Source organism: Patagioenas fasciata, chromosome 14 (genome assembly GCF_037038585.1).
Source record: "Patagioenas fasciata isolate bPatFas1 chromosome 14, bPatFas1.hap1, whole genome shotgun sequence".
NCBI lineage: Eukaryota > Metazoa > Chordata > Aves > Columbiformes > Columbidae > Patagioenas > Patagioenas fasciata.
Genome location: NC_092533.1, coordinates 11,792,300 through 11,798,299, shown reverse-complemented (window position 1 = coordinate 11,798,299; position 6,000 = coordinate 11,792,300).

Below are 6,000 nucleotides of genomic sequence, written 5' to 3'. Positions count from 1 at the left end.
GCACAGTTCCAATCAGGAAGGATTTTCTCCATGCAGAGGACTGTCTTCTAACCAGTTCTCCTTGTAGAAGCAGCCTAACCACCAAGCCACCAGCTTGTCCCCTCCCTGCCCAGGCACACCAAAGCCTCCTGTGCAGTTCTGCTCAGGAGGAGCAGCTGAGAAGAGTCCTCCAGAATAACTCAGCTGGGATCAGGACTTCAAGTCCTCTCAAGGATCTTGAAATTTGAACCCTGGCTTCTCACACACTCCAACAAGTACTATGCTATTGCAAACAGAAACATCAACACCTCCCCCTCAGTTGCCACCCTACTCCGCTCAAGTCCTACAAGAGAAGAAACTGGTCTGAAAACAGTCACAAGAGCCTCCACAGAACAAAGAGGCCAAGAAACATCTTGGCAGGGCTTAGGCATAGACAAGATGCTAGCTGCTTGCCTAGAAACAGATGTTTATCAGAGAATTCATCTGGAGTAAACGGAGGAGCCACAAGCCATCAGCACTACCGCAGCTCAGCAGCATCACAGCAGGAGTTCGGAGGATCTGCATTTTGGGGATAGGTACAAAAAAGGCCCAGGTCCTTCTGTAGATGCACCTCCAGGTACACAAATTACTTCTAAAAATAGAACCTGAGCTCTGAAGTCACACAGACAGCTTTGAAAATCGTACTCTAGATATTTGACAGTATTGCCCATCACACAAAAATGCTGTATTCCCAGTTGCAGTAGCAGGAAATAACACTCAGCCCTGAAGCCTGGACAGTTGCACAAACACTGAGACCCCAGGTTGGTAACAAATTCCCAGCTTTCGTAGGCTCCTAAATAGGGCAAAGCAGTTAGAGAATTAGCTGTTCCACAGGTGGTCCATCAGGTTTCTAATACATTTGCCTCTGTTTCTAGCATACTGTTGTAGTCATTAGGAGGACAAATCATTGTTTTGCTTTCTGTATTAATCGGAAAAAATCGGATGCTAGGTCCAACTGAAAAATAAATCTTGAGAAGGACAGACAGAACTGGCTGAGTTCCAGCACTACAAAAGGCCATCGCGTCTCCGCTGCTTCTGAGAATAATCTTCTATAAAGCAGCAAACTTAAAACTCACAGCATGGTCACACACACCAGGTTGGGGACCCAGGACACAAGTGAAATAGAGTATGAGCTTCCTCGAGGTAATTATGTTTCAATACTAAGCATTTCCAGATCCTTTCTAGTTACAAAAGAAATTAAAAATAAGGTGTGGAAAGATGGGCGCTGGAGGACAAAACACTTTAGATGAACGTTTACCAACACCGAAAGAAGCTGTTGAGAATTTCTTATCTGAAAAAATAAAAAAAGACTGGGGCAAATCTGGATAGAGGGTAAAAAGCAAAATTCAGTTCCTAGTTGCAACTTGCAAGTTTTGAACACCATCCAGTGCAATAATTATTCTTAGAAAAGTGCTGTGCTGTTGGACTCAATTTCCCACAGGAATGTTTCCATTTTCATTTTGATTATTTTCTCTCATATGCGCTTTGATAGGTCAGCATGCTTGTGGAACCAGCGAATATTGCATTTACAAAATAAAGTTTCATTCTAAGTTTAACAAAGTAAGATTTTGGAAGTCAGCTTTGGAATTTGAAGTCTTGCTTTCATAAGAATGATACATTTTAACTGACAATTTTAAATACCTGAAAAGAATTTATAAACTCCTTCACAAAATCAAGGAGATGAAACATAATAGGCTCTACTCCAAACGAAGGATCATGCAGTTAAAAATGGCTCTCAAAGGTTGTGTATTTTCTAAGACGAAAGGTGATGGGTGAGGACTAGCAATACTTAAATGGCCTTAGGAAGAAAACTATGGACAAGGCTTTCAAGCTGTTAAGAGGTTCAGAGCAAAGAAATCATCACTCACTGTTTGCTGCTGGATATGTTTATGTGAACAGAACTTGGTATGTTCCCTGAAAATAAGCAGAATCCACAGAGAATCACAACTTATTTCTCTTGCCTGGAGCAGCAGGTATATAGAACCCCAATTCTGGTTAAATGAATTTTTTTAAAGGAGGTTGCTACCACACTGAATGAAATGCAAAACCCTCTGAAGAAATAAATTTCAGCAGTACCTTGTACTTGATTAAGGAACAAGATCATACTTTAGCCAAACATGATGTCAGTTTGTTGATTCCTGAGGTTGGAATGGTTTTGCTTGCCTGGCTTACAGAAAACTGCAGCCAAACAATAACTGATTCAAGCTTGGTTTTGTTGTTCGTTTGTTTGTTTTCTCTCGTTCCAAAACTGAGTCATAGAGACTTTGCAGAACCTGCACTGGAACAACACCCAAAGAAAACATTCCTGTTGGGGAAACAGTTCTGCCGAAAGCTGATATCCCCTGACGGGGACACCCCAGCACAGAGGGTGTTGGTGCTTGCTGAGCTCTGCCACGTGCCGCAGCCCGTCCCTTTCAACACTTTATCACTGCCCTGCAGAAGTGCCTGGTGCTGCGGGGACCCAGCAGGGACCTGCTCACCACAGGGACTTCTCGCACCTGCCCAAGTTGCCTCAGAAGGAAGGCTGGCCACGTTATTCACCCCACGGGCTGGAGAACCGCGTCTTGCTCTGGAGAGCGGTAAGGGCTTGCAGAGCCCTGCAGTTGGGATTTCCCTGCAACAGTCCCAGGGACATCCCTCGCTGCAGGGACAGGCACATGTTTGTTTTGTGTCTCTGTGGATAGCTGGGAGTTTACCAGAGAAGGAAGAACAGGATGACTTGCACCTCATGTCCCGGGAACGCTGTTTGCTCCCCCCTGAGGCACAGCTCATCTCCTGAGGTGCACGCTCAAACTGCGCCTGAGAAAAAACACCCTGGGGAATGTGAACATTTCCAGCGATTTTTGCTCAAACCCATTTTAATATCCAGTATCCCAGCCAGCTATTTGCCGAAGATTAACAGCAGCATCTTGCATGTCAGAAGAAATTCAAGCAGCAGCAGAAAGAAAAGTGACAGAGAAATATTAAAAGGCACCCTCCTTTGTTGCACACCAATCACACTGTCACAATTCACAAGAAAATATATTTGGTTTTACAAGAAAGGGTCAACCTCTGCCCTCTAGGAAGACAAGGGTCTACAATTCAGGATCAAGGACAACTCTTACTGGGATCCAGGTCACACACAGAGACTGCCACGGCCATAGAAAGAAATGGCGATGGGAAACACAGGGAAGCACTGAAGCACTGCCAGGAGCAGGCAAAGCGCATGAAGTAGAAACATACCACAAGCCGTAAGGCAGAGGCTCTGGCCAGCACTGCTCAGCTACACTCAGAGCCTTTGTGCAGCAGGTTGGGTTTTGAGACGTGCCAGTTTCACTGCTTTGGGATTAGAGGCGGGATTCCCAAAGTGGTGCTAGAGCACAATCCAGGAGAATTCAAAGCCCCACACAAATGCAAGATACCTCACAAGTACAGACAACACCGGGACCACGGTCCCAAAAGAAAAACCCTGTACCCATGTTCCTGCTGGTGCAGCCACCCAGACCCACCCCCCCATCACCACCACAGCCCCCCAGCTTCATGTGGCACCAGGGACCCTCAGCCAGGAGCTGTGCTGAGCTGTCAGCGGCTCCTCCAGCACTTGCAGTTACAGTGGGGCACGAAGTCCGGACAGTGCAGGCTCCAGAGCAAGGGGCAAGAGCCAGAGGACCATGGTGTGTAAGCTGTGAGGCTCAACAGGTCTAAAGCGAGGCAAAAGGGAGCTTGGACACCTTCACATAAACTGTAATTATCCCCTTCTGACTGCAGCACTTTTAAAATTTCTGGCTCTTTTTACTCAGTGCTTTCTGAAAGTTTTGCTCATGAAAACTTTGTCTGAGTTAAGAGCGAGCAGAACATGCAGGATCTGGCCTCTAGGAAACACCAGAGCAGATCATACAGGCTTGCTGAGCACTCACATGAAGGCAGGGCTCAGCCGAGGCTGCAGTGCTGTGAAAGGCTGGATTTACAGCATGTACCCCAAGGGTCATTTTTAATTATGCTGGTGATTTACCTCTGGACTGCTATGCAGAGGAAATGAGGTCAAATTCACTTTCGGAGTTGCCCCAACTATGCTTTTTCTTTTCCTGCAGGACCTTTTGTCAAGTTGGAAATACACTCTTACCACAAAGAAAGGCTGTCTGACAGTTTAGCTCCAAAAGACATTTTTATCAAGGAGGCTCAGGGTTAATGGTGAAAATGAAACCAAATGCATATACATAAAGCCAAACCACATGCCTGCATGTAAAAGGTTCTTTTCTGAACGTTTATATAGCTCAGAAAAAACAGCTGTTTGTCAAGGATTTTCTCCAGGAGTTGGCTTCCTGAGGAAAATATTCAGCCCCAAAATACCAGTTATGACCTGAAGCCTGAGGGTCATCTAAACAGGGCACTGCTCTGCCAGAACATGCCTCAGTGGATGGCAAGGTAATAAAAGTTTTTCTTAGGTTAGAAATCAGTGTTTTCTGGGACATTCTGTTGGTTATGAGGCTGACTGTGCTGGTTTGGGCTAGGACAGAGTTAATTTTCTTCACAGTATTTAGCATGGGGCTATGTTTTGCATTTGTGCTGAGCAGTGCTTACATAGTATCAAGGCCTTTTCTGCTTCTTACACCATCCCACTGATGTGGGGCAGCAATCAAGTGGCTTTGTGGTGCTTGGTTGCTGGCTGGAGTTAAACCACAACAGCCATTTTTGGTACCCAGTGTGGAGCTCAGATGGTTTGAGATAACAGGTCTGATCAGAATGTGCTAGATCAAATTTATAGCTGTTATTCTGTTTAGCTATTAATGGCAGGCTCCTGTACGTGCCTTGGGCTTGCTTGCTTTACTGTATACTAGCGTCTAGTGCTTCTCAGTGGCTGTTTTTTGTTTTCACTGCTTGCTGTGTTGCTTATCATCTTACTGTGCTCTGCCTGGGAATGTTTTACAACAGCGATGGGCACCTGGGCTGGCCAGATGGCCAGGGCACTGCTGCTGTACTGCGCAGGCTGTAACTCCCTTGACTAATAGGAAGGGGAATCACTCCTACTGGACCCTGTAGCAATTCACTTAAAGTCCCTCTGTATCACAGAGCCAGTTATGAGATGCTTTTACCCATTGACTATAGTGCTCAAAGGAAGCCCAGTCTGAGCCTCTGAAGGCCTCCAAAGGCTCCACCTTCCATACAGCTTATGGAAATAATTCAGACAGCACACACACAAAAAAACCCCACAACACATACTATATAGAGCTAGAAGTATGCCTTCAGGTCCATGAACCTCCCTCCAACTTCATTAAGTGGGAGAGACTCCCTCATCTGTTAAAAAGCAGAGAATACCCACTCCAGTAAGTTGTTTGCACACTCCTTTTTCATCCTGACCTTCTTCATAAATTGATTGCAAGAAAACACACATTAGGGCCATTTTCTAACTTTTCCCTCTAGTTTTATAGGTCATTCAACACAACAGGCTCACCACGCTTTTAATTTCTCCCAAACTGCTGTTAGAAGTAAATTTATCTTTTATTCTTTCCTTACATGCTTTGCAAAAGTTCTGTGCAAAAATACATGCTTGCACAGATCCCAAAACACCTGTTAAATAAATATTGTGTATATAAACCTCATTATAGACATGTTGATCCAATCGGTGCCTGTGTCTGTTGGAGCACAGTGAGTACAAATTCGGGGCTAGTTAGAGAGACATTATTGTATTTCTATACAGCACTTCACTAATATAACTACAGTGAAACTAAAAGTTACAAATCCATGGCTTTGCTAACCCTAGAGAGCCCAGTTGCCTCCAGGCTTCATTTCTGCTATTTTTAAACAAGAAAAGATAAAAACATCCTTGGCTGATATACTATTCCCTGTAGTCAACAGGGTAAGGGCACACTGCATTCCTTAGCACTCTTATCCTCCATTTCACACTAACCAAGCGATGAAGCCCATCACAGACACCTGCACTGTTCATGAAGCAGCAGAGGCAAACACCAGCACAGCGCAGCTGTCAGGCTGCAGGAGTGAGAA